The 21,976-nt window shown below is 40.1% G+C and overlaps 2 pseudogenes; one reads left to right on the top strand and one right to left on the bottom strand.

Moving 5' to 3' along the window:
• Positions 1-943: 943 nt before the first annotated feature.
• On the bottom strand, positions 944-3,026 carry LOC115754658 (annotated as a pseudogene).
• A 1,102-nt stretch (positions 3,027-4,128) lies between these two features.
• Positions 4,129-5,709, top strand: LOC115754649 (annotated as a pseudogene).
• Positions 5,710-21,976: the final 16,267 nt, after the last annotated feature.

The following is a 21,976-nucleotide window of genomic DNA, read 5'->3' as shown; positions in this document are numbered from 1 at the left end:
GGTTTTGTGTGAAATTCAATAAACGATTTTCAGATCTACATCTATAGTTTTTCTCAAATTGTCATGGCATACTCTTTTAATTGTACGATGTATTATGTGAGTTAAGTACACTTTCGATCTGTTAGTGATTATAGCCGAACGCGAAATTCTATCGTGAGATTACTTGTCGATCAACCAAATCCTCTGAGTTGTTTAGAAAAAAAAAAAATTATAAAAATAAATTTTTTAAAAAATTTTTAAAAAAATTTTAAAAAAAAAAAAAAAAAAAAAAAAAAATTAAAAAATTTTTTTTTATATTTAAAAAAAAAAATAAAAAAAAAAAAAAAAAAAACCACAACACCCCACACCGGCAAGGATAGGGGGGGGGGGGCGGGGGGGGCCGCCCCGGGGGTCCCCCCTTCCCCCCCCCCCTTTTCATTTTTTTCCCCCTTTTTCCTGTTTCCCCCCCCCCCCTCCCCCCCCCCCTTCCCCCCCCCCCCCTTTTTTCCCCCTCTACCCTTTTTTTTTTTTTTTTTTTTTTTTTTTTTTTTTTTTTTTTTTTTTTTTTTTTTTTTTTTTTTTTTTTTTTTTTTTAATGGGAAATAAAAAAAAAAAATTTTTTTTTTTTATATTTTTTTTAAAAAAAAAAAGTTTACATTACCCTTAGTTTCCTTTTTCCACACATCGCAAAAGATTTTTTTTTTTTTTGGAGAAAGGGCATAGGCTTTAAAAGCATGAATTTCTTGCAAAACATAAAGGAACTCTTGTGATCGCATGGATTGTATACTCCAAAGGATAGCAACTGGTTACTATCTAAACAAAGTAATAATCGTTATTCCGAAGGGGACAATAACATGATATCACCGTGCTCTTATTAGTAAAAACATGACCCTGAGAAAACAAGATAAACGAAAGGCAATCTTCATTCACGCTCAGCCAATTTAGTAATCCACTAGAATGATCATCAGAATGGCTTCGATGAATTGGCAATGTCGATGACAAATCGATACGTCACATCTACTCGTAACGAGCGCTCCGTGGCATTGCTAATATGATCTATAGGCATAAGCTCAATATCCATGACTATGTTGTACTTCGCCATGAAATCAATCATCTCCTTCAATGCCACTTCCTCCCACAATCTTTCTATCTGTTATTATAAGTCTTATTTTTAGCATTTTGCTTCCGTGCGAAAAATTTCGGAATTAACCTTTTACTAAAACTAAAATGCATTAGAATCTCACCCTAAACACCGAAATGAAGGCAGTCTTTCACAAGAGGAACTATAAAAGTTTAAAAGACCTACCTATACTTACCCATGAGGAGCGGCATTGCAAGTAGCTCAACGGGCTTCTCAGGTGCACCAACCATAACAAGCTTTCCATTGGTTTTCAAGAGACTGGTCAAAGGCAAAAAAGCATGCACAACGGAGATTGTGTCGATAATGCCATTCATTGTCTTCATTGCAGACTGAAGTTAATAAAAGATGGTGCCATTAATTCATATTTACTTATCCTTACTCCTGTGCATGATGAAAGAAAATGGGAGTTGTTGTTACTTTAACATGCTTTAATCTCTTCCGTGGTACGGCCAACCAAGAATCTGCCGGCTCCTTGATGGTCCATGGCTTCCTTCTTCTTGTTAGGTGAGGTAATGAGGACAGTCACCTTGAGGCCCATGGCCTTAGCAAACTTTACAGCCATGTGCCCCAGTCCACCATGTCGGGATAAGTGTCAAAAAAATTCAAACTTATTGCATTTGTGACAATTTAATGTCATAAACATTTTATTTGTGTCAATTCAATTTTAAACATTTTGCATTTGTGCCAATTTAGTCTCTAAATATTTTATTAGTACTAATTCAGTCATAAACCTTTTGACATTGGTGCTAATTCAATTCTAAACTTCTTGCATTTCTATTAATTAAGTCAATTCGATCAATTTTGATATGAAATTCGCTAATTTAGATGTCGGTTATCCTACATGGCATGGTTGGCGCTAACGTGGATATATATATATTTTTAATATTTTTAATAGTTTTAGATATTTGTTAATGATTGAGAAAAGAAAAAGAAAAAAAAAATCAAAAAATTCACTAAAAATGTTTAAAAAAATTAAAAAAAAACATCCACATCAATGCTAGCCATACCATGTATAACAATCGACGTCAACGTCAGCGAAATTTTCAACCAAAATTGTTCGGATTGACTCAAATAATAGAAATGTAAAAAGTTTATGATTGAATTGGCACCAATGTAAAAGGTTTATAATTGAATTGACACCAATAAAAGATTTAGGACTGAATGAGTACCATTGTAAAAGGTTTAGGACTGAATTGACACTAATAAAAGATTTATAATGAAATTGATACAAATGCAATAAGTTGAACACCTTTTTTAACACTTTTCCCCTACCATGTGTACTCCAGCTTTATCTTGCCCGTAATACTTTCAATGGACAATAAACAGTGATCCCAGTTCAAAGGAGAGGAGCACCGCCATCGAGAGGCAAGCTGTCAGGGATTTTAGCTACAAAGTGCTCGTTTGATACCACGATGTCCGAGTAACCTTCATAAGTAGCGGTTCCATTGCAGTACTTTGCACCATAGGATAGGATGATTTTGGGGTAGTAATTTTCAAGATCGTAATTGCAATTTTCAAAGAAACGACATGATCCAACCATACACCCAATACCCACTTTGTCCCAATTTTGAAATTTGTCACTTTGATGCCCATTTCAGTGACCACACTGACAATCTCATGCCTACATACGATGGCTAATTAGTATAATTTGTATACTAAATCAAGTTTGGTTCATTTATATAGGAAAATCAGAAAGGATGATATTTTTTAAAATTCATACCCGGGATAAGAAGTTATTCCCCACTCGTTTGTGTTTTGAGAGAAGAAGAGAAAGGTGATAAGAGGGGAAGGAGAAGCGACGGATATATAAAGCTCGAGAAGAAATATGAAGAGGTGGGGATGACGTACTTAGTGAGCAAACTGAACGTGGTGATGACGTACTTAGTGAGCAAACTGAATCCGACATAGTGCGTCATCATCACTCCCCTCTTTTTTTACCAGTCCACCTTTTCACGAACGTTATGTCTGTTTTTGTACTTGGGTCTGCTCTGCTAGCAGCCAAAAAGTTACAAAATAAAAAGGTTGGAAAAAGTTAGAAATTACAAACTCCAAAAGAATACATTTTTAGCGTTTCTCGGGAAAAAAATTGCAAAAAGTCGAACAATCTATAGATTTAAAGAAAATACGTGATACATCAAATACTAACATATAATAACAATAGTTTAGAATTGATATATATATATGTATGTAAGTACATACGCCTCTTCATTAATATTATAATATAGAGGGGGGAATCGGTTCCCGATAGGATCCGATCTCATCCAGAAATCGGGAATTGGACTAGTAGGATATGTTTTCAATTTTCATAATCTCGGTCCGATCCGATCCGATTCCCAGGCGATCCAATAAAACCAATTGGTTGTGTTTGAAATATATATTTACAAATTTTAAATGTGTAGAAGTACTCATAATAATAAGGGTTTAAATGATTTCTTTAAGTGTTTTTAAGAAATAAAAAGAATAGTCGGTCATGTCTAGGGCTATTACACCCGTAAAACTGAGAATCAAACCATTAAACACATTAGAACCGGACCGGTTCTAGATTTGATCAAATTTTTTTACTCACCGCGAATAATATGTATTGAAAGTGGTACCTTGTTTACCCATTATATATTTTAATAGGCCACATAATTTTAGCACCTGCAGTTAAAGTTGATGAGCTATATTTTTTGCCTCTCTAATTTTTATTTTGTTTTTGAATTGGACGCCATGGATGAACTTTTGGCTGCTAGCAGAGCAGACGCAGGTCCAAAAAGAAAGAAGGTCTTTCGTTTTTTGGGTCAAAACTTGCAAATGTTGACTGGTCAGAAAATGGAAAGCGATGATGACGCACAGTGCCTGGATCAGTTTCCTCACTTGGTACGTCATCTCCACCTCTTCCTCTATCGGCTCAAGCCCTATATATACCTCGCTTCTCATTCCCTCTCAAAACCAATCTCTTCCTACACCAAAACATACAAATTACGAAATTCTCTTCCAATTTGGTTAGAAGCACTGCTCGTCAAGCTTGTGGCAATGTCACCAGAAAATGAACACCCGGTGAAGGCTTTTGGATGGGCAGCCAAAGATTCTTCAGGACATCTGTCACCCTTCAAGTTCTCGAGAAGGTAACATGTCTTGGTTTTATTTTCTTTGTTTCTTCTTTTTGGTGCAAATGAAAATACAACAATGGTGAAATTCATCCTTTCTTTTTTTTTTTTTTTTGTAGAGCCCCCGGATAAAAAGACGTGACTCTCAAAGTATTGTATTGTGGTATATGCCATTCTGATTTGCACAATGTCAAAAATGAATGGGGAACAACTTCTTATCCCGTGGTACCTAGGTATGGTTTTCAAGGACGTAATTTTTTTTTTCGATTTTCTTAGATAAATAAAGGAAAGTTTTGAGAAAATAATTGTACCAATTGGCCATTGTATGCAGGCATGAGATTGTCGGTGTTGTCACTGAAGTAGGCACCAAAGTGGCAAAATTCAAAGTTGGGGACAAAGTGGGTGTTGGGTGTTTAGTCGGATCATGTCAATCCTGTTCAAATTGCAAAGATGATCTTGAGAATTATTGCCCCAAAATGATCTTGTCATATGGTGCAAAGGACTACGATGGAACCATCACCTATGGTGGCTACTCGGACATCATGGTATCGGATGAGCACTTCGTAATTAAAATTCCCGAGAACTTGCCTCTTGATGGTAGTGCTCCTCTCCTTTGTGCTGGGATCACTGTCTACAGTCCATTGAAGTACTACGGGCTTGATAAGGCCGGACTGCACTTAGGAGTGGTTGGGCTGGGTGGGCTGGGGCACATGGCCGTAAAGTTTGCCAAAGCCATGGGCCTCAAGGTAACTATTATCAGTACCTCGCCTAACAAGAAGAAGGAAGCCATGGACCATTTGGGAGGTGACGGATTCTTGGTTAGCCGTAACAAAGAAGAGATGCAAGTATGCACTAGTCACAAAAGATTTTTTTTTTTTTCAAGTATAGGGATAATGATAACGGGAGATGAATTAATGTTACTATCATTTATTAAGTGCAGTCTGCAATGGGTACAATGGATGGTATTATTGACACGATGTTTCATGTGCATGCTCTGTTGCCTTTGATCGGTCTCTTGAAAACTCATGGAAAGCTTGTCTTGGTTGGCGCACCAGAGAAGCCACTTGAGTTACTTGCTATGCCACTCCTCATGGGTAAGCCTAAGCAATACTTTTGAATTTCTTGTTAAAAAAACTAGCTTCATATTTGGTGTTTAAGATAAAGTTCTAATGCTTTTTAGCTTTTAGTGAAAGATTAATTCCGAGTTTCATGGATGAAAGAAAAAATTAACGAATAAGACTTATGATGACAGGTAGAAAGATCGTGGGAGGAAGTCTTATAGGAGGGATTAAGGAGACACAAGAGATGATTGATTTCGTGGCGGAGCACGACATAGTTGCGGATATTGAGCTTATTCCTATGGATTATATCAACACTGCCATGGAGCGTCTGTCAAAAGCAGATGTTAAGTATCGATTTGTCATCAATATCGCCAATTCGTTGGATTCTTCCTGAGGTTTTTCGATGGCTTTGTACTCTCCAGATCGAGAATGAAGATCAGCATTTCTTATCTTGTCTTTTCAGAGTATCTTTATATAGCTAAGATCATTTTCCAAATTGTATCCAGCATGCTTGTACTCTAGTGATCTTATCCTTTAATTATCACTATCGAAATAAAGATTATTGCTTTGTATAGATTGCAACCTACTTTAGGTTACTTTCGTTTTAAGTAGGCAATTCTCTTAATGACTTGACTTCCCTTTAGTATAGTGGCTACGCCAAAATACTTAAAAAAAGAAGAAGAAAAATTAGGACTTGATTATAATAAAAGAAGTTCTAAAGAATCAGTTGCACATTTAGTGATATGTTATGTCCATGAAGGAACGCGTTTGAGTGGACCTCATGAAGAGGTGCCTTTTGAAAAGGCTACCTTCTTATCTTTAAAAGATAGATAACTTCCGAAAGGGTATGTTGAGAATAGATAACGAACAGAAACGAAAAAATGATGTACGTTCTTTCTCTTTTCTCTCTCTCTCAAAACACAAAAAAGGAAAACTTCGTTACTTTGAGAATCAATCGGCATATACGTTGGGGAACGTGAATATTTTCCACTCTTGATTACACTTGGACCATTGTGGGTTATAGATTTGCTGAGGGCGCGTTGGCGATTCAACAATATTTCTAGTACTTTTGCAGTCGTTTATCAAAGAGGTTAGCAGAATTTCTTGATATATAATTTCAACATTGATATTAGAGCTTTGGTTAGATTATCTGCCTTATTTTTCCGTCGAGTTTTGACTTTATTGATACGCTGAAATTGCTGTATGAATCATTGAATACAAACAAGTACAAAAGGTGACTTTTGGTGTTGAAGACCATTATGTTCGGTGTGTTTCGCGGGATTTTTGTCCAATGAAATTGTTTTTGATAACATGTTGTAATAGATCTCGTCGAGACGATAAAAATGAATGGCCGCACGCTTCCAGAGGAAATCAGATGCACCTTCATCAGCCTGGACGGCAAGACGCATTACAGCAGCACAAGGATGCGATGAAACAATGCCTTCGTGTGAATTTCTATCCGTTGAAAATTATTTCTAATCAGGTAGATGGACTTGTCTTGTCGAGACGAGAATTTGGAGTGGTTGCATGCCATGAGATGTCGCCGAAAACGGCTTCAGGCTCCACCACGAGCCTGGACGGCATTAGTGTGTGAGACCCACATGTGCCATGCTAAATCAACGCCAGCATGCTGACGTGGCGTTGACATCATCATGACATCACGCTAACATCAGCCACTCGAGAGTCACAGACCCATGACCAAAACTAGGTTGACTTGGTTGACCGTTGATCGTCGACCCGATTGAAACGGTTAACCAGCTAATCAATCCAGTTGTCCAGCTGCACGTGGACTGCACGTGTCACGGCTTCAGACCGCGCGTGCCGGCACATGTGAGCTTCGATCGGGACGTTCTTGGTACCTACGTGTTTGTATTGGAATGTTCTATATTGTCATATATTTATTTTAAATGTTTGAATTTTTTAAAAGTACACAAATGCATACGGAACCCTAAATACGAGTAGTTTTTGGGGGTAATGTTCCATTGTTACCTATATTTCCCTATGGTTTTACAAAATACATAATCTAGCTTGCATGTAAATGACCACATACAGATAATGTACACCATGGTTCATTGATAGCATGTATAATATTTAACATGCTTGCAATTTCAATTCCTAACAAACTCAAATAATGGTAGGAGATCATGTTCTATTAATATGTTGAATTCCGCATTTGATTATAATTGATGCTTGAATTACTTGTATATAGATTCACATCATGCTATGTCTTTATGATTACAAGAGAATGTGGCAATTGGATCATATGTGTCGATTATCTTTTCTAGTGGGAGTTCGTAAGTTGGTAGAATTAGATGGAACTTAAATCATGTGCGAGCAAATCAATTTTCTGTTTCAACATTTATTTCTTTCCACACACACATATAATTGTTTCTAGTTTTCTAAACATGCCCGCGTACATGTGTGCTCTTTTACTAGTACTAATTTAAGTAATCTTACATAACTTTCAATATCAAATTTTTGCAAGAAATACTTCCAATCCTTAGCTTATGCCCTTTTAAAAGATGACCATCTTTTTAAAAAAGAGATAAAAAAAAAGGTATATTAAAAATGCCCTTATAGTACTTACATATTTGTTGCGTGTCGAAATCCCTTAACGAGGCCCAAACGGATGAATCTTGGCCCAAAAGGGGTTGAAGCCCAAAAGGATTGCTAACGCGAGAATCTTTTATTAAACTTTATCTGTTCGTTTTCCAATAAGGAGTTGTAGATCGGTTTTGGATAGAGAGTGTCAAATGCAAAGGATAATTGTATTAACACTAGAGGTGCAATACAGACTCTTGACGATTCGACAGCCTACACATTCGACAGTGAGACGAACTTCGACGTATTAGGACTTAGGATGTGACTCCGGAATTTAATCAACGGGGTCGAACCAGATTGTACGACACAATGCCAGAATCTAATCGACGACACCGAATGGGGGAATGTAGGACACAATACCGGAATTTAATCGACGGTATTGGATGAGATGAGCAAATGGTACAATATCGAAATTGAATCGACGGTATTGAATCTAATGAGTAGACATCATAATTTAATCGATGACACCTAACTCTAGATATGAAACTCGCCGGAATTGAATCGACGACGGGAATATGAAAGCTACAGCTAAGCTAAAGGTTTAGAGTTTAATTGTAAAGATAAGTGTGTGTGTGTGTGTGTGTGTGTGTGTGTGTGTGTGTGTGTGTGTGTGTGTGTGTGTGTGTCTTGTGGCCGCGGGGTATTTATAGACTAGCTCACGTAACCGTCGAGCGGTTATTTCCTTTAGCTCCACGTTTTATCCTTTTTCGATAAGTCGTGTGGATAGCCTTTTGACGGTTTTTTGATTCTCGTGCCCTTTCTTTTCACCTCATAGGGATTACTTGCCAATCTTTCAAGAATCGCCCGATCGTGGCTCCTTTCACTCGCTTCTCCTTTTGTCCTCCAAAGAAGATGCTACCAAAACTTTCTTTTACACGTGGCATCTTCGAGGTTCTCCCGAATCTATCTTCGATACACTTGCCCATGAGCGATCAAAACTCCTACTTGTGCCCATCACGTGGCTCTTGGAGTAACTTTGGGTGTTAACAAATGCCTCCTTTAAAAGATTTTCTTTGATTTGACAGCTACCAGCTGTGATTTGCCCCTTTTTTCCTTGATTTCCCTTCCCGAAGTGCAATCATATCTTCATACGATGCTTCGACTCTTTTCAGCCCCCTTTTAATTTCTGGGTAAAGGTTTCTGTCGTCGTCATTTTCCTTCCGAGACTTTTCTTAAACCCTAAACCCTTCTTGGTTTCCCGAGTGTTCTTTCTATGGCGACCGATACTTCCAAGTTCACTCCACACCCGTTCATTGATTGCTTTGACGAGCTATCTAACAATAGGGATGCTAACCACTGCTTCCTTAGACTGCTGAAAACTCAACAAGAATACGCCGAATTCATCCTTGGGCTCAGCTTTTACGACCATCATCGCGTTCTAGTACTTCTTCAATCTTGTTTCCCGATACGAAAAAGGCGAAAAGCTTCCTATTCAAGCCACCCCTCTGAAAGATATTTGGTCATCTCCAGCCCAGCAGCTTCGAAGCTTTCCCTTGTATGATGACAAATTTTATGCCTGGTTCTATCGGTTTCGAGATGATGTTCTGATTGTCTCCTCTTGGACTATTGCGAACATACGGACGACACTTAAAGTGAGCTTGTTATCCCATGACCTGAATAGGGGTTTACTAGGCTCCATCATAAGTTTCTGATCCTCTTCGACCAATCGCTTCTTTTTTTCATGGGGCCCTATGTCATTTACCCTTTTAGATACCTTCGCTATTGCTAGCCTTTCTCCTTATGGGACCCCTATTAGTGACCTTGAAAAGGTGACGGACATCTCTATTCCCGACAACTTTCTTGCTTATAGGAAGTTTTTCGAGACCTATTGCAAAACTTCTGGTGCTATCACTGCGGTCGAGTGGACGGCTTTCCTTCTTTTCTGGTTGTCGAAGTATTTATTTTTTAGCCCAACTATCAAGGTCTCCAATGATTACCTTGCACTTGCTTCTAATCCGGCTAAGGGAAAAAATATTGCTCTTGGTCCTCTGGTTCTTGCGTCTTTGTACGGAGGAATCACCCATACTGCCTCTTTAATGACGTCATCCGAGGAGGACGGTGTACCGGCAAGTCCGCTTTGGATTCTTCAACCTTGGGTAGCACTCTACCTTCCTTTTATGTTTGAGAGTGTCCTCAATTATGATTGGGGTGCCTTCCCTTGTAGGCACGCGACCGCTTTGGGCTACTTCATTGAAGGTTCTTGTCAATGTCTTATCTCTACGTTTTTACCTTCAAAAGGTTATATCCTAAGAGACAAGTCGGGTAGACTTCTTTCCTTACCATTCTGGTGAGTTCAACTTCCTCTTTAACTCCATAACGATGAAGCGGTATACCCATTGTGATTTTTGGACCTCCATCCTCTTTCCCAGAGACCTTTCTATTCGCCTTTGCCGAAAAGGCAGATTTTTCCCTAGGTTTGAACCATATTTCCCTCGATCTTGTGCTGGTCGGTTTGGTCTTTGACAAGCCGTGCCTATATCCATCCCTTATCTGATGGATTTCCCTTTGATGAACAAGAAAGTTTATAACATCAAGGATGACGAACCCTTTGCTCGCTACGCACAAATTACTACCCAAATGTACCGGCGGTTTTATAAGGATATTCCTGTCGTTATCTTGCCGAATCTCGGGGTAACTTCTGCATTTAAAGCCTGGTAGTCATCCTTTGCCTTCGACAGCCCTTTCGAGGAAGCTATTTCGTCACTTCTCAAAGGCGGAAAGATAAAGCCTTTTGTTTAGGAAGCATAGCCGACCTTCCCCTGAACCGGCGGTTGCGGCACACCTGGGGTTTCTCCACAACCATCTTTGAGGTTCGGTCCTAGCCGCTTAGTAGTGGGTTGCCTACTGGTTTGGCCGGGTAGTCCTTAGGCTTTTTGGTCATTGCCTTGGCCGTTCAGCTTGTCATTTGGCCACTTGTTTGGCCTTAGTGATATTTAGCTCTTGCTCATGCGCATATTTTGCGTCGCATCACCTTTGACCCCCTAGGACATCTTATGTCCTAATTGGGTCAAGGTTTTTGTGTTTGGCCTCTTTTTTTACCCGGCGGTTTGAAAAGTCTATAGATACTTACTTTACCAAAAAAAAAAAATAATAAATAAAGCCTTTTGTCCCCCAACCAAAGAAGACAGGAAGGAAGGGTTTAGCAAAGGCCCCTCAAATTGGCAATCCCAGGATTTCGACTACCTTTACCAGTGGTCGGTTCATCTATCCTTTCGTAATTTCGAAGCTATTGATAACTCAGATAGACTTACTTGCATTTTCTTGTTAGATGACGACTCGGATGATGAGGCTGATGTAGAAACGCTTTCTTTGCTTAAGCAGAAGAGAAAAGATTCTCCTTCGACAAAGAAAAAGCTCAAGCCTTCAACAGAATCTCCGAGTGGTTTCGATGAAGCTGTTGAGCATGAAGGTGCAGGCCAACTTGTCGAAGAATTAGACAATGTCCCTATTGCTTATCGGCCATCTGTTCTCGCTGCTCCGGTTACAATTTTGACTCCATTGCTTTCGAAGACTAGCGACGAGCCTTCTACTACTCTGTTTTGCCTCGAGGTTACATCGTTTAGTATTCCATTGATAGCCGGGGTAGCTCATGGAGAGCCCTCTTCTTCAACTCCAATCGTTGCTTCAACACCGTCAATCGATAATCCGCTACTGACCCGGATCATTCAAGATCTTCATACTGCTTCTACCTCTTTGGTCCGTGTGGGAGATGTCCAGGCTTACTTTGCTAGCTTATCCCGCTCTTCTTCCGACCTCCCAACCGTGCCTCAAACCAACGTTCCTCCATCCGCAGAGGCTTTCAGTAGGCTAAAAATCATGTTGTCCTGCTCTTTAGATCTAACCTACTCTAGGGTTGCTTCTTTTGCAATGATCTAGAAGCTCTTCAGGAAATCGGGGCCATGATGGAAGAACTGGTTAATGGAGAAGCTAACAAAAAACTTCCTATAAGCTTGGTTAAAAAATTCAAAATTTTCTTGGAGCATTTCTCCACGGGTTTCGAACATTTTCGTCGAAATCAAAATCAAGTGATTGCTCTTGCCAAATTTGTTGGCCAATCCTTTACACCTAGTGTTGAGACTAAGGAAGCGGAGCGACTTATGAATTGGGAGCGGCAATTTTTGCAATCCATTACCATTGAGATTGCCAACTTGAACGAACGAGAACTTGACCTTAAGCGGCAAAGACTAGCAATAGAGAAAGAGATAGAAGAGATCCAGCGTCGGCGATCTGTCATATCTTCTCGTCAGGCTGCCATTGAGGAACAACTCGGGATGTCCACTACTTCCTTGGAGGACAAGAAGCGGTTGACCACGCTCGGATGGCAAGAGTGGAAGCAGAATGACGTCAAGCTAGGAGTGTTAGCCTTGATCTCAATAGAAAGTTTGAGTTTATTCTTTGTAGTTTGCTTAAGGCGGCCCAAAGAATCCTGTATCCAGAGCTACATTAATGGGATCGTGTCTCTTTTCTCTCCTTACATCTTTGGTCCAAAATTTGCCGCGTCTTTGAACAACGTGACTCCCCCATGTTCGCATGACCGACCACTCACTCGAGTCGGTTCCTTGGCATTTCCTATATAACTGTGTATTTAAACGTTATTGCATACCAATTAACCATGGCGAGCTTTTATGCCGGTAGCTTAGATGCTCACTCGACTACATGCCTATCGTGTCTTAGTGGTCTTTCTCGCTATGAGGATAAAGGAAAGGTAGCCCTGTCCTTCATGGACCATTAGTCAGGAAATGGCCATATTAACTTGGGTCCGCATCTTACATGCTTGCCACCTCCTTTGATACCGACGGATTGTTTTCCTCATTGTTTTAAGGAAGTCTTACCCATCGAACAATTCATTATCCGTGCCTCCGTCTGGTTGTCGAATAATCATAGATTCTCTTCATGCTCGTCCTTCGATAACCGATTTTATAACTAGTATAAATGACTGGAAGGAGAGCTAGCTACGATCTGGGCACGAGTTAGGATCGATATCTTGCTATCATTATGCGGTATGTCCAATGATCCCTTAGAATATGGTCTTGTTGGCAGCTTGTGCTGTTTCTTCGTTTCTAAACCATTAGCTTTTCTAAGGCCGTGGCTCGATTTTCTCCCAGCTCATCGATGTTGGCATACATCATCTCATTGTATTGTTCTTTTGCCATGCTGCCTTGAAGTTTTACTCTTAACGATTGTACAGTAATTTCAAGGGGTAGCATAGCTTCCCGTCCATATGTCAATATGTAAGGGCTAACTCCAGTGCTTGATCTCTTAGTCGTTCGATAAGCCCATAATATTGTCGAAAGTAGCGAGTCCCACTCCCTTAGGTTGTCTTCTAAGTGCTTTTTTATTAGCCTAATGATTATTTTATTGGAAGCTTCCGCTTGACCATTAACTTGAGCATAATAGGGTGTCAAATTGATCATTTTGATTCCTCTTTCCTTGGTGAAGTCCAATATCTCTCACCTCGTGAAGACCGTCCCTTAGTGAACTCCCTAACTATTTTTTGCGTCACATTCTTGTATGAGACTGCTTCAACCCATTTTGTGAAATAATCGGTAGCTACCGGAATGAAATAGTGCTTTTTCGATGAAGGAGAATAAAATTTTCCTATTATATACATTGCCCATCCTCGAAAAGGCCATGGCTTAACGATTGGGTTCATTAATGCGACAGGCGCATGCTGAACCGGTCTTCATTTCTGACATGACGGGCATCCCTTAGCGTAATTCATGCAATCCTTAGTGATTGTTGGCTAAAAATATCCATGTCGTCTTAACAACCACTTTGTCTTCAAACCGACTTGATGCGCCCCACAAATCCCCTCATGAACCTCTGTCATGGCTAGCATCGCTTCATCTTGACCTAGACGCTTTAGAAGCAGCCCATCGATCGTTTTGCGATATAGTTCATCATCAACTAGAAGATACCTCAAGACTTTTCTTTTGAAGTTCTTGTTGCACAAGCTTGGGTTACTTAAATAGCTCACTAAGGGAGTTCTCCAATCTTGTCGGCTAAGGTCCTAACTCGAACTCTCGACCTTTTCACTTTCGACCATCATAACCCGTCCTTCTATCGAATGTAAAGTTCTTGTCCGGGTGATAATATGATCCGCCAGTTCTTTCAATATCTAATACCCGGGTGCCACTTGAACTAATTCATTAGCTTCCGAATTTTCACTTCTTTTGACGTGGATTAGTTCATACTTGGCAAAGTTCGAAAGTAGCTCCTTCGTGAAATGGTGATGTCTCACGATGTTCTCGCTAAGACACTGATATTCTCCATTCAATTGTCTAATCACCAATTGAGAATCGCCCTTTATTTTAACTGACTTGACCTTCATGTTAATTAGAACATTCAGCCCTACGATCAAAGCTTCATGTTCGGCTTGATTATTTGAACACTCAAAATCAAGCCCGAACACAAGCTTAGTCTTTTATCGATAGAGTGATATGATCATAATCCCATCGCTTGACGATCCCGACACCACCGATCCGTCGAAATATAACACCCACGGTGCAATACGAAGATAATTTTCATCATCTTCTATTTTCAAGCCCGACGGGTATTCCGTGATGAAGTCAAATCTTTGCCGCCCTTTTACCGCATTGAACGACACGTAAATTAAATTGATCTCTATCAGAGTAAATGTCCATTTCGCGATCCGACCTCTTATGATTGGCCTGGATAACATGTATTTAATTACATCTATTTTGCAAATTACATGCAACGTGGTTGGCAACATGTAATGCCTTAATTTTGTACATGCAAAGTACAATAATAAGCACAGCTTTTCGATAAGCGTGTATCTTGTCTCGGCGTCATTAAGCATCATACTCGGGTAATACACAGCCTGTTCTTTGCCTTCATCATTTTCTTGGGCCAGCGTACTCCCGATTGTTGTGTCGGCTACGGATAAGTATAACCTCATTGGCCTTCCCGCCTTTGGCGGTATCAACACTAGTGCTTGATCGGATATTCTTTTAACTTGTCGAAAGCCACCTGATGCTTCTCCTCCCACGTAACCCTTGTTCATTCTTCAACTTAAAAAACTTCGATTTTTCCCGATAGGTTAGCTATAAAACATCGCAGGAAATTCAATTTTCCGATCAACATCCGTAGTTGCTTCTTATTAATGGGGGGCTGCAATTCTAAGATAGTCTTAACTTTGTTCTTATCTATTTCTATACCTCTTTGATGGACTAGCAAGCTTAAGAAATTACCGGCCTTTATCCTAAAAGTACATTTCGGATGATTCATTTTTAATTTAAACTTGCGCATTCTCACAAAAGCTTGCTCTAGTTGGTCCGGATGACTTACCTCGTCTGTCTTAAGGATGACATCGTCAATGTAGACCTCCATGAATTTTCCAATCATGTCATGGAAAATGAAGTTCATTGCCCTTTGATAAGTAGTGCAAATATTCTTCAAACCGAAAGGCTTGACGATCCACTCAAACGCACCGATAGCCCAAAGACACCCGAAAGCTATCTTGTGAACATCTTCCGTTGCTATAAAGATATGATTGTACCGAGAATGTCCATCCATAAGGGACATAATCTTGTTATTGGAGGCCGAATTGATCAACACATCGGTTATATACATCTAATACTCATCCTTTGAAGTAGCCGTATTGAGATCGCGAAAGTCAATGCATACTCTGAGTTTACCATTCTTTTTCCCGATCGGCACGATATTAGACAATCACTCGACATACCTTGCTGTCCTTATAAACCCGGTAGAGAGGAGGTGCTCAATTTCCTCCTTGAATTTGAGGATCACTTCTGGAGCGAACCTCTTCTGAGCCTATTAGTGTGGTGAAAATCCTTTCTTGATTGATAATCGACGCTCAACCACCTTTCTTGCTAGGCCGGACATTTCATGATAGTTCCAAGCAAAACAATCCTTATATTCCTTCAATAACCTCACCAATTGAGTTTTAAACTGCCCATCAAACAATTGATCGACGTAAGTCGGTTGTGGACAAGCCTCGTCTCCGAGATTTACTTCTTCTAATGGGTCTTGAGCTTGAATCGCCCTATCATCTTCATTGATTGGAGATTATTCGAAGTCTAAAATTCCATCAATTACCTCGTTAGCTTGACTAGCTTGTTCAGCCTTGTAGGCGGAATACCCCCTAGCGAGGGCTTGCACTAATGGCTGGGTTTCCATTATCAAACTGGTTGAGAAGTTCCACCGGTTCCTTCCTTGGGACCCACTCGGTGTTTTCCTTGTCAAAACGACAGAATGCGATCTCTTGGGTCAAACTCAAGGGGTTTAGATATGCGAAGGCAGTCATCTAGCATGATTTTATCTCGTTCGGATATACAAGTCCAAGTTACGCAAATTTGCGGGTTAGTTTTTACATATTCTAGCTTGTCCGCATTCTAAAATGCTAACATTTGGTGTAATGTCGATGGGACACATTGGTTTCCATATATCCAGTCTCTCCCCAAGAGCAGATTATATGACCCGTCAGTATCCACAACATAGAAAGATATCATCGACGTTTTGGATTTGATGGTCAAATTTGCCACATCTATGCCTTTTACTTCGGTGATCTCGCCAGTGAAATCGCACAACCGAATATTCGATGGAATAATCTCATCATCTTTCCTTCCTATTTCTTGAATAACCGGTATGGGATGAGATTTAATGTTGAACCTCCGTTGACCAACACCTTCATTACTAGCCTTCCTATGGATCCTGCCATTTATGTTGAGCAACTTTAAATGATTCGAGATCTCCTCCATTGGTTTCTTGAATTCCATGATTTCCTCATTGTCGAAACAAAACAGAGCACCCTCATTTTCTTGTAATGTGGCTTCATTAACGTGACCAACCAAGGGCGACTCTAGTCGAAACTCATTAGGTAACTTAACTCGTACTATACAAGAGCTTAGGGGCGATACCGACCGGGTTATGCGAGCTTTGAATCGGGACTTCGGTTTAGAGGACTCCCGAAGTTCATGCTGTCTGTAACTCTCCACAGTTGGTGGTGCCTCTTCTAGTTTGCTTCTCCGGACCAAGTTTCTTACTCTTCGAGGTCTATGACGACTTGAAACAGTGAACACCGGCTCGGGGTTAAGCAGAGTAACCCGTCGTTGTAGCCTGTGAGCTCTTCGTTTCTTTTATAACCTTCTTTTCCTAGTGACGGTTATAACCTCCTTTTCTCTTTAGGCCTCTCTCGTCTCATACCAGGATCCTTCTAAGAGATTGATGGGAATCCTAAGAGATTGTTGGGAATCTTAAGAGTCCGCTAGTGTCGGGGTCTGATCGGAGCATAATAGTCTGATCGGGCGTTGTTATCGGATCGCTTCTCCCATCCATTCTTCCCTTGAGGGCAAGTAGGTGGAGGGCCATAGCTTACATAATAGTCGAACTTTCCACTTGGCTCTCCTAAGGTGTCAATTGTAGGATCTCCTTCTTTGTACTATTGTGCGAATGACTTATAAACCTTCCATCAAATAGGAGATTCTATAGGTAATTACTTCCTTGTCTTGTGATGGCTGTCTAATCTTCCGATTAGTCCGATCGGCCCGCCGATAATCTTTTTTGTGTCGATCTGTACTTTGCAGCTCATGCCTACAACGAGTACAAAGATTCAACAACTTGTGTCCCTTACCCTATCGTCTCAAAGATACCATTCAAGTCATTATCGGGAAAGGACTAGTGTTTATATCCATAGGAGATTTGCCTTTGTCATCGGCGAACTTGATCGTTCCTTGTCGAATTGGTTCTTGGATATTCTTCTTGAGAACCAAGTAATCCGAGGTGTTATGGTTCTACGAGTGACGCCATTTACAATACTTTTTTCCGACCTCGGTATTTTCTAACTTTCTATTAACTTGATTTGTCCATCAGCCAACAATGTCAAAAATTTCTTCCGTTCGATTTACATCAAACGAGTAGTATATCGCCTCCTTAACCTTAGCCATGACGGTTGATTTCTCTTTCATCTTCAGCACTGGACAAGTGTATGACTTGTCTATGATTAGTTGGGCAACAGCTACTTTAACATAGTCTATCGGCTCTTCGTTGAAATTGGCCGATTCAATAAAACTTATATCTCTCCTTCGAGTTTGCCTTTTATCTCTTTCCTTGAGCAGAGTTTCATGCTTAATGGCCATGGTAGATAACTCGAACAAATCCACACATGGATGTCCTACCATCCTTTCTCATATCTCAAACTTTAATCCATTGAAGGTGAACTTTGCAAATGTCTTTTCAAGCAAGGCTACCAAACATTTGTTCCTAGCTTGTTTGAACCTTGTAATGAATCGGTCAACAGTTTCATTTGTCATCTACTTCATAGTTGACAAATCAACAATTGATAAATTCGGTATTGCTCATTAGAACCGTGCATGAAACAATCGCTCCATTTGTTCCCACGTTAGCACCGAATTTGGTGGTAATGCAATGTACTACGTAAAGGCTGTTCTTGATAAAGACAATGAAAATAGTCTCAATTTTCAATGGTTTGCATTGGCAGCATCTCCACATAGTGCTAAAAAGCGATTGATATACTCGTATGTGGATTGAACATCTTCACCGGTAAATAATGTAAATTTTGGTATCTTAAATCCTCTCGGATACGGGATAGTATCCATCCAATCAGGATACGGTTTTTGATAAACATTGACTCGGTATCCCACTCTCAACACCGGATCATTGTACCCAGCCACTTGATCAATTGCTAGTTGATTTTGGTACTGTGGTTGATACGGCATCCGATATCCAGGTTGTTGCATTTGATACATTGGTTGTGCAACGGGCTGAAAAGCATGCAACATAGGTTGAGGATCCGGTGGTTGCAATGCTTGATTTACCTGCCGATATGCTGGTGGCATGACTTGTTCTTGGACCTGATGTACCGGCTGAACAAACCCCTCTAAGCCTCGACCTGGGAAACCGGGTCACGCCCCCCGGCTCGCCATGGCTCCCTAAGGGAAACCGGCACCGCCCCCTAATTTTCGACGATCATGGGTACCGGTTGCTCGTTGACAAGAATGGGATTTAATTGAGTGATGGCCCCCCTATGATGGGCAATAGGTATATCTTGTCGAACAGGACAGCTAGGAAGCGTACTAAGATACGCATTAACTAGAGGTTTGGGTTCATTGGCTGGCAACGTTTCTCCTCGTTGTAAGATCTTGGTAGGTGCCAATGGTTGCATATTCTAGCTAGTGGAACCTATATCCGATGATAAAGATACTGGCAATACACTGTTCATTGCTGGCATGGAGGCATTCCCACCTTGAAACCGGGGTGGATTGGCTGTGATTCCATGCTGTCCTGAAGCGCCCTCATGATATGTGTTGATGATTAATGGTCCGACCACCTCGGTCATTCGTTGGATCATATGATCAGCAAACTCGTTTTGAGCTTCCTCGATTGTTCGTCTTATCGAAAATAGCATGACGGGCGTTATTTCTGGATTTCTCCTGGGCTCTTCGACATGCTGTCGAGGAACCTCGGCATTTTCACCATGGACTTGGCTTAACAAAGCATGAGCCGTGGATGACTCCGCACACTATATTTCCTCCATGGGCTCGTCTCCAATGCCGTCTATGTTGTTACTATCTCTCGTGTGTGGCATAGCACTCTCTCGAACTAACACCTTGTGTTCTATTGGGCAGTGCCAAAAAAGATTGTCGCGTGTCAAAATCCCTTGACGAGGCCTAAGCGGATGAATCTTAACCCAAAAAGGGTTAAAGCCCAAAAGGGTTTCTGACGCGTGAATCTTTTATCGAACTTAATCTGTTCGTTTTCCAATAAGGAGTTCTGGGTTAATTTTGGACAAAGAGTGTCAAATGCAAAGGATAATTGTATTAACACTAGAGGTGCAATATAGACTCTTGACGATTCGACAGCTTACACATTCAATAGTGAGATGAACTTCGACGTACTAGGACTTAGGATGCGACTCTGGAATTTAATCAATGGGATAGAACCAGATTGTAGGACACAATGCCGGAATCTAATTGACGACACCGGACGAGGGAATGTAGGACATAATACCGGAATTTAATCGACGGTATTGGACGAGATGAGCGAAGGGTACAACACCGGAATTGAATCAACGGTACTTAACCTAATGAGTAGACGCCGGAATTTAATCGATGACACCTAACTCTGGATATAAAACTCATCAGAATTGAATAGACAATGGAAATTTGAAAACTACAGCTAAGCTAAAGGTTAAGAGTTTAATTGTAAAGATAAGTATTTTTGTGTGTGTATGTGTGTTTGTCTGTCTTGTGGCAGCGGGGTATTTATAGACTAGCTCTAGTAACCGTCGAGTGGTTATTTCCTTTGGCTCCATGTTTTATCCTTTTCCAATAAGTCATGTGGATAGCCTTTTGATGGTTTCTTGATTCATGCGCCCTCTCTTTTCACCTCGTGGGGATTACCGCCAATCTTTCAGTAATCGCCCCGATCGTGGCTCCTTTTGCGTGCTTCTCCTTTTGTCCTCCAAGGAAGATGCCGCCAAAACTTTCTTTGACACGTGGCATCTTCGAGGTTCTCCTAAATCTATCTTCGATACACCTGTCCGTAGGCGATCAAAACTCCCGCTTGTGCCCGTCACGTGGCTCTTGGAGTAACTTTGGGTGTTAACAATATTACATAGATCTCTAACCAATTTTAAATAAAAAATGAACCTTCCATATTTTTTAAAATCATAAATAAGTGAAATCACCATTTATTTCCGACCAAAAAAAAAAATCACCATTTATTTTCCTATACGCCTCTTTTAGCTTTACTAATATATATATAATGAAAGTGATACCATGTTGTAGGCCATACAATTATACATATGTACGTACGCACGCACGCACGCACGGACACTACATATTCAATCGAAATATAAAAGCCAGATTGACAATGCGTGTTTTCAACATTTTCTTTCTATCATTACTGTTTCCTACTCTTTTTCCCAATTTTCTAAGCATAGCATAAACAATGCATTTCTAGAGATTATGAGAGACCCGACGGGGAAGTTTTATAATCTCTTGAACAACCATCTTCGTGGAATAGATAGTAGTTGAATCAAACAAGGGATAAATCTCATCCAACGTCAGTGTGAGGAAACGTGTCAGATGAAATTAGAGTATCCACTGCGCGTAAAAAAAAAAAAAAAACTCATATCTGCATAAGAACAAAAGAGGCGTACATATTAAAATAGACAACCGTCACTACATATTGTGTCTTTTAACAGTGACCGTCTGATCTCAATGAGATTGGAAAGATCAGAATTTTTGCTGGTGAGAGCAACCCTTTGGGGATAATGACATCGCAATTGCTACAACTTTTATACGGTACTCACTTAAGGATCCGAAACTTTTTTTTTTTTAACCACTTTAGTATCATATTTTCTAAAGAACGTCCGCTTGAATGCCATTAGCTTTTAATCTATCACTTAATGCCAAAATATTTAAAAAAAATATTCACTCAAGTGCTGGTGCTCCGACGTGGGATAGCACTTGTGGTGAACTTTTTAAAAAGTTATAATATTCAGGTGATCAATTAGAAAGTTATATGGACCTTAAGTGATAAAAAAAAAAAATACGGCACTCACGTAAGCGCCGTACATAAGTTATGGCGTTCAAGTAATTGGAAAAAAAAAATTATGACACTCAAGTAAGCTTCATACTAAAGTTTTGATGCGGTGTCCTTTTCCCCAACATTTTATATTAGACGAGTTCTTGGAAGTTGAGAAGTTTTAGAATAGATGTCTTTAGTATAATAATGAGCTTGATACATGTAATTGAACTCGATGTGTTAATTGTAGAACTGAAAGTTGTATAGATTACTTGTGTTGAGGGTTAAATTGAAACTTTTTAATTTCTACAAACAGGTAGGCTCGAGTAAATTGTCTAGAAATGGACTGATGCACTAAGTTTTCCGAGATGAACCTCGAGGTATTGTAGGATACTTAATCCGATCTAATACATACTCAAAAAACCAGCGGAAACATGCCCAATAGATCACCGGATTCACCGATCGACGAAGATACATCACGAGGACGTACCTTATTGATCACCGATTAGATGCCCTTTTGCGATCTCGGAGTTTTCCTCTGTCAAACGACAATCGACGATGGGAGGAACATTCTG

Source organism: Rhodamnia argentea, chromosome 1 (assembly GCF_020921035.1).
Source record: "Rhodamnia argentea isolate NSW1041297 chromosome 1, ASM2092103v1, whole genome shotgun sequence".
Lineage (NCBI taxonomy): Eukaryota > Viridiplantae > Streptophyta > Magnoliopsida > Myrtales > Myrtaceae > Rhodamnia > Rhodamnia argentea.
This window is presented reverse-complemented; position numbering and strand designations above follow the sequence as displayed.